Source organism: Callorhinus ursinus, unplaced genomic scaffold (assembly GCF_003265705.2).
Source record: "Callorhinus ursinus isolate GAN/ISIS: 27379988/994484 unplaced genomic scaffold, GSC_fseal_2.0 scaffold1, whole genome shotgun sequence".
Lineage (NCBI taxonomy): Eukaryota > Metazoa > Chordata > Mammalia > Carnivora > Otariidae > Callorhinus > Callorhinus ursinus.
Genome location: NW_027397063.1, coordinates 10877787 through 10885968, shown reverse-complemented (window position 1 = coordinate 10885968; position 8182 = coordinate 10877787).

Sequence of the window (8182 nt, the reverse complement as noted above, 5' to 3'; positions counted from 1 at the left end):
ACATCTTAACTCTCTGTTTTGCAAGGGTGAGTTCTTAGGTGGGCGGAGGGGCCTGTGCCAGGGTTCTCCATTTATTGGGCCATTGAAGGGAACTCTATAAGCCATAGAGCTCTTTAGAAATTAAATTAGTTGATGTAGTGTTTGGAGAATAGAGAGAGCATGTTAAAGGCTCGTGATGCTGGCAGGCCCATCTAGGGACCCAGAGAGAGCGGGTACCGCAGGACCAGCCTCTCGAGAGGATCCCTGGCTGTGTGCAGGATAGAAATCAAACGCGAGCCAGCAGGAGGGGAAAGCAGAGTTTGTTGAAGGTCTAGAGAGAGTGCAGATACAGAGAGAACGGAAAAGAGAGACCCTCGTCTTTCCTTGGGGCCTGGGAGTTTTTATCGAGGACCATGGTGTCCTTGTAGGCATCCAGGAACCAGTTAGAACAAAGATGAGGGCTCAGGCCTTATTTCTTTGAGCCAGGGGGGTCTTGGTGTCCAGATGTGTAGCTCTGGTTGTCTGGAATACCATATGATCGCTTCCTCTCCATTCTCACCAGAATAGAATAGAATAGAATAGATGTTACCTATTCTAAAGAAATCATTCACTCCTTGTCCCTTACAAAGAGGACACACACTATTTGTATTATAAGACGTGTAAAGTGGGGGTGCAGGTCCTAGCAAGAACAGAAGCAGGAAAGGGAGCAGAAAGCAGATTTTTATGGAGTCCTTCAGTTTCCCTGTCTCACTGGGGTGGAATTTTTGTCTCTTATCCCAAGGGGCCAGAGTAGTGCATTGCGCACAGTAGGCACTCAAAAGAATGTGCTGAATGATTGACTGCCTTTGCGGGAAGTTCCAGCGCAGCGTCTAACTCCTTTGCCATAACAGCATGTTATTGCTATCGAAGCAAGCATAACCTAGGTGAGGTATGATAATGATTTTTATTCAAAGTTGTCGAATGCTGTGGCTTTACTTGAGCCGTTAAATTTACAAATTAAGCCCGTGGCCTTTCCTCCTCCGCTCCGACTTGCAATGGGAACACAGTGCCTCCAGGGGGCGGCACCGGCTAGAGAACAAATACCAGGCATTGTTTTCCCCCCCCCCCCCCCCCCCATGCCTTTCCCTGGGGAATTGGGTGAAATGTGGTCAGGAAGTAGACTTCCAGCTTTAAGATAAATCAGTACTGGAGAGGTAATGTCCAACATGATGACTATAAGTAACAATATGGTATATTTGAAAGTTGCTAAAAATATAAATCCTCAAAGTTCTCATCACAATCTCTGTGAAGCAACGGATACTAACTTACTGTGGTAATCCTTGTGCAATATGCATGTATTTCAAGTCTTTGTGCTGTACACCTTAAACAGTGTTGTGTGTCAATTATAAAACTGGAAGAAAAATAAAAGACTCCCTGCCTCCATACATGTGTCTCCTTGTTCTGAATTTGATATTCACAATTGCTCAGGGAGTGTCATTCCCTTCACTTTTAAAATGAGAAAGTAAATAGCCGATCTTGGACTTAAAGCCGGTCAAGTTTTTCTAGGCCATTTCTCATTTAAAATCCTATTTCAAACCATGAAATATACATATACATCTGTGTGGGATGTGTGTGTGTCTTTTGCTTCCTCCTTAAATTTGCATACACTTACTCCCTCAAAAGATCTTTGTTCATCAGTCTTTTAGATTTTAACCCCATCTAGTTGCCTTCAGAACATTTTAGAGCAATATTGAACCAAAGCCTCAGAACATAAATTTAAGCAAGTTTAATCAAAAATCAATCACAGTGGGAGCAGTAATTGGAAGTCCAAAGTATCACAGAAATTAACTTGGTTGGAAGGATGTTAGTAATTGTAATGTCCCACAAATGTTGAACATATGCCAGTCATTCAGGTTTATTCATTTTTGCAAACCTACTCACTCAATAGGCATAATAATCTTTATTTTCCAGAAGAGGAAATTCGGGTTTGGAGAACCTGAGAGACCTACCCAAAGTAGATCTTTGGTCAAGAATTCCCTCAAAATATTTCCTTATGCTAAATCTCCTTTCCGGCCTCCTTTATCAGCTTTCTCCCCAAATCTTAGTCTCACTCTCTTGAGTCTCTCTCCCAAACACAAAGAATCATCAGGTAAGTGGAAGTAAATATCAAAGGTCAGCCTAGAACATCTTACTGTGCCAGAAAACAAGAAAATTCTCAAAAGACAGGCAGAAGCATGTTAAAAGGCTGCAGGATCTAGCTTGACAAGATCCAGCTTGACAAGACCTCCCATTGTACAAATTCAGGACAGTTTAAACAACAAAAAGGACAATGATGAAGGATTATAACATTATATATGTTAAAAAAAAAAAAAGTCCATGAGTCCATAGTGATACTCAAAAATAAATGGGAGCAGAGAGGAAGTTTTCTTTACAAAATCCACATAATAGAATAACGGAATGGGGAAAAAAAACTCACCACTCTGCAACTACCCATGCAATAATTGATTCAGAAAGGGATCACCTATGGATGCTAAAAGCAGTGGGGAAAATTTGTTGGGAATCAGGATATTCACCAAAGATCTAAGTATCACCCCACAGATTATCCCCACAGAGGGATAAAGGAAACGTCATTGGAGAAATCTGGTGGACACTGCCTTAACAAAGTGGTCAAAATTTATCATCACCCCAAGTGGGACAATCTGACATTATTTGCGCCTCCTGGTTGTGATATAAACAATGTGGCATGTGTAGTATTCCTACCATAACTGTTTAACCTAAATCTAAAGAATCATGAGGAAGAGAAATCGGATATATCCAGGAAATGATACATTCCACAAACAACTGGCCTAAGCTCTTCAAAAATCTCAGTTTCATGAAAGAGGAACCAAAACAGTTCAGGAACTGTTCTAAATTAAAGGAGACGAAAGAGATAGATGACAAGTAGCCGTGTAGGATCCTCACTTGGGTTTTGGATCAGAAAGAAAAATAAGATTCCAAGGATATTATTATTACAAACTTGAACATGAACTGTATGGTAAATAATAGCATTGTAACACTGTTGTGTTTCTTGGACCTGATGACAGTATTATGGTCATGCAGGAGAAAGTGCATGTTCTTAGGATACAATGTGGAAAGGTTTAGGGGTACAGCATCATCATGCCTATAATTCTAATGGCTCAGTAAAAATCAAGGGCTTTATATCTAGAGTGGGAGCAAGAGAAATATAGCAAATATGGCAAAATGTTAACAACCGGGGAAGCTAAGTGAGGTGTCAATGGTACTACCCTTTCAACATTATTCTAAAAATTTTCAAAATAAAAAATTGAGGGAATAACCACAGTGGTTTTCAACCACAGAAGTTTGTTTTGCTCACATGGCACATCAGGGGGTGGCAGCTACAGGACAGTTGTGGCTCAGTAACTTTATTCCAGAATCCAAGCTGTCGAAAGCAGCCCTCTGCCCGCCCCCCTACCCCCTTCCCCTCCCACCGCGCCCCCACCACCCCCACCAGCATGAGACTTGTGGTTCCCTGGCGGAAGGAAGGGAGAGCAAGGTCCGCTCAGTGCACTGGTTCTTTTTTTTTTTTCCTTTAAATTTTTTATTGTTATGTTAATCACCATACATTACATCATTAGGGTTTTTTTTTACTATTTCTTTCTTTTTTTTTTTTTAAGATTTTATTTATTTATTTGACAGAGAGACACAGCGAGAGAGGGAACACAAGCAGGGGGAGCGGGAGAGGGAGAAGCAGGCTTCCCGCGGAGCAGGGAGCCCGATGTGGGGCTCGATCCCAAGGACCCTGGGATCATGACCTGAGCCGAAGGCAGACGCTTAACGAATGAGCCACCCAGGCGCCTACATCATTAGTTTTTGATGTAGTGTTCCATGATTCATTGTTTGTGCATAACACCCAGTGCTCCAGGCAGAACGTGCCCTCTTTAATACCCATCACCAGGCTAACCCATCCCTCACTCTCCTCCCCTCTAGAACCATCAGTTTGTTTTTCAGAGTCCATCGTCTCTCCTGGTTCGTCTCCCCCTCCGACTTACTCCCCTTCATTCTTCCCCTCCTGCTATCTCCTTCTTTTTTTTTCTTAACATATGTTGCATTATTTGTTTCAGAAGTACAGATCTGTGATTCAACAGTCTTGCACAATTCACAGCACTCACCATAGCACATACCCGCCCCAATGTCTATCACCCAGCCACCCCATCCCTCCCACCCCCCACCACTCCAGCAACCCTCAGTTTGTTTCCTGAGATTAAGAATTCCTCCTATCAGTGAGATCATATGATACATGTCTTTCTCTGATTGACTTATTTCGCTCAGCATAACACCCTCCAGTTCCATCCACGTCGTTGCAAATGGCAAGATCTCATTCCTTTTGATGGCTGCGTAATATCCCATTAGTGCACTGGTTCTTGAAAGCTTCTCAGGCTCACTAGCTCCTGGCCTCACAGTCCCTTAGCAGGTCCAACGGCCAAGCCCAGTGGCAATCGGGCAGGCAGCCTTCTTGGGAGCTAATAAATGAGGTTATAGAATTCAAGGAGAAAAGCAGCTCACTGACATCTAGACCCTCCCAAGATCCGTTATTCTCCCAAGATCACCAGCTGAATGGGGACTCAAACTCAGATCCATCTCCAAAGCGTATGCTTTGTTTTTCTTTCTAATTCATGGTTTGTTTGGGGTTTTTTAATCCAAATATTTGATTTTACATTTTCAAATTATTATGCATTTACTTGCTTGGAAAATCAAGGAACTATATATTATAGGGCATACTTAGAAAAGTTTCGCTCCCAGCTCTTGGTCCCCATTCATTCTTCCCAAAACCTCACACGGGATACCACTGTTACTAATTTCTTGTGCGTTCTTGAGAGTTCCGGGTGCCTCTATCAGCTAACCCAAATAGATAAACTCCCTGTCTTCCTCCTTTATGTTCCCAAATGCAGCATACCAAACACATAGTTCTTTGCCTTGCAAAACCGTGCTTTTCATCAACTTGAATGTGTTAGTCTGGTACTCCTGAGGAGCAGATGCCAAAACAGAATTAAATATGTAAGGATTTTCTTCCAGTGAGAGAAGAGGGGAAGGCTGGCTCCACATGAAGTAGAGGAGGAAGAGAGCCTGGAGGCATTCCTGACTGCCAGAGCAGGCTAGGGAAGCTGGTCAACACCATGAAAGGAGGGGGCACAGTCCCTGAGCCCAAGTCCAGAACTAGAAGGATCCCAGATATTCCCAGCCTGCCAGACTCAGTCTCCGGCTGGGAACAGTGGGTGGGAGGTGTGCCCTCGGAGCAAACAGGGTGGATTTCAGAGTTCAAAAGCAGGGGCTCATGACCCCCTCACCCCCATAGGTGGAGGTCTATGAAGCATTTGAAATAAGCCATATTTAAGAAATCAAATAATTAAAGAAGCACTTGCTATGCATTTTATATTTACTATGTAATAAACACACACACACACACATTTCTATCAATGATCTCCATACCCTCCACTTCCACCTGGCTTGAAAGGTACAGACAAACACACAACTCCTGAGATTATAAGAACAGAGGGAAAAGCAGGTGCAATCCAAGCCTTTTCTATTAGTGTGATACCATGGGGCAAAATGGTACCTTCACTTCAACATCAATCCTTACTAACTCCTTAACGGGCTTAGGTAGCAGTGGAGTGTGTGTGTGTGTGTGTGTGTGTGTGTGTGTGTGTGTGTGTGTTTCCGTGGGCTTCTAGAGAAATGAAATGCACTTGAATATAAAAATGTACATACAGATGGGGCGCCTGGGTGGCTCAGTCAGTTAAGCCTCTGCTTTTGGCTCAGGTCATGATCTCAGGGTCCTGGGATCGAGCCCCGCCTCGGGCTCCCTGCTCAGCAAGAAAGTCTGCTTCTCCTTTTCCCTCTGTCCCTCCCCTCACTCATGCTCTCTCTCTCTCTCTCTCTCTCTCAAATAAATAAATAAAATCTTTTTTAAAAAATAAAGATTAAAAAAATGTACATATAGGAGCACCTGGCTCGCTCAGTCAGTGGAGCATGCGACTCCTGATCTCAGGGTTGCAAATTCAAGCTGGGTGTAGAGATTACTTAAAAATTAAAAAAAAAATTTTTTAATATACAGAGTCCACTCCTGCTAGCATTCCTCCTTTAAACTATTCTATTCTTCCTTACACCACAAGAAAATATTATCAGTTCTTCCTTATTAGTAAAGAAGAGAGAACCAAGCATACAGATCACCGAAGCATAGAGTTTCTTCTTAGGTAGTATTTTCTATTTCATTTTACAAATGTACATGCGTGTGTGTGTGTGTGTTTGCCCATGTGTGCATGTGTAAGAATTGTGTTAGGAAAGTAAAATTTTTGTTTCTAACCTTCATTAATAAAGACCAAGTAATGTTTATTTAAAACACTAATCATTCAGTAAGCCTTGAAAGTTATAAATTAAATTGCAAGTTGAACGGAGAGTCTGGATCATTTATTCCAGCCACCTCATTTACTAGAGAGAGAAGGTGACTCACAGAAAGACTAGTATTTGGCTCAAGATCGTACAGAATGCTGCTGTAGCATCTGGGATCACTGGAAACACCAGGGCATGTGGAAAATGCCAGGACTCCCGAAATTGGCATACACTCCTTAAAATGCTCTGAATCATCCCACCCTGCTGCAGCCACACCAAACCCTTCATTTCATCGTTCTGTGAATGCTGCAAGAATTCTCTTCCCATTTGCTTAGGATTTCAAAGATGTACTAATCCCTCAAACACATGTTAATATGGATTTTCTTTGATGAGAAGGCACAGATATATTCTCCAGAAGTAAGCTCCTCCTTCAGTCCTATTTGAGACTGAGAAAACCTATAGAGTACCCTCAAGTTCACTTAGAGTCCTTCAGGACGAGGGTTCATGGTGAGTGAAAATGGGGCGTGGGGTGAAAATTGGCCAAGGTGGTGCTTTTTTGGTGAAACAAAATCCTTTCCTCCAGAATTCCTCTCCCTAATTATACATAAGTTCTTTTTTCCCACTTTTTATTGTTCTTTTAAACTCTTGACTTTCCCTGTCTAATTCACTATTCCTTGACTATGACACTGGCCTGTCCTCCCTCCTCTCTCCACCATCCAATCTTGACCTGCTCTGGGAAAACATACAAGCTGGATCCTGAACACCCAAAAGCAACCCACACCCACTGACTAACTCATGAAATGTGGTATTGGGAGGAAGTGAAAGCCTCTGTTAGATCCCAAATGTCTACTTCTTAGCCCTGTGACCTGGGGACAGCTGGACCATAATTTACTTAACCATACTCTCTTTCATGTACACTTAGGATATTTGAAATATTTTGCTGCAATGAGCATCTGTCTATCTAAAATCTGTACACTGGTGTATTTCTTCAGAAGAGGTTCCTAGCAACAGAACTGCTTGGTCAAGGGTATATGTGTTTGAAATTTTGATAAGTGCTGCCAAAGTGTCCATCAAAGCCATTAAACAAGACAAAGCAGAGATAGGTTTATTCCAGATGACAGTTGCAAATATTATCATAGTGGTAAAAGGCCACACTTTCATACATCTTTGACTTGGTGAATGAGGTCCAAGGTCACACCCTCTAACCTTCCACCTTCCCCATTTCATATACAAGAGCCTTTTTAACTTGACCTGGCATTCATCTGTTGGCATCATCAGAAAAAACGCAAACTCAGAGCCAGTTATTTCTTGACAATCTTTATTTCAAAGGGCTGGATTATATCTCTCAACCCTATTATAAAAGCATATACCACCTTATTGTATATCTTCAATAGCAATGAGTTGATCTCTCCAGACTTTGTGTTTTCCTCTAGATTCCGTCTCAAATGGTCTTACATTTTTTACTGCTGTTTTATGTTACACAAACAACATAGTCTCTCTATAAAAGTGCAAACACATAGAGAGTAAAGCATGAGTCATCCTTCCCAATCTCGCTGCACTATATATCTCTATATTTCTATACCTAGATCTCAGATATTCTTAGTTTCTCAATCCATTCTTTAAGACTCAACTGCTCCATATACTGTTCAGGTTATTCAATAAATCCCCAAGAAGTGGCAAAGGCAATTAAATATAGGAACGACAAGAATAAAGAAACAGAAACTCCCTGAACAGTTCTCTCTGTGACAACTGTGGGAGTATTTTGATAACCGTTGGCAGCAGGACGCTGCATGTGATGTGGGGAAGGAAACCTTGGCATTCAAACAAGCAAATGGTT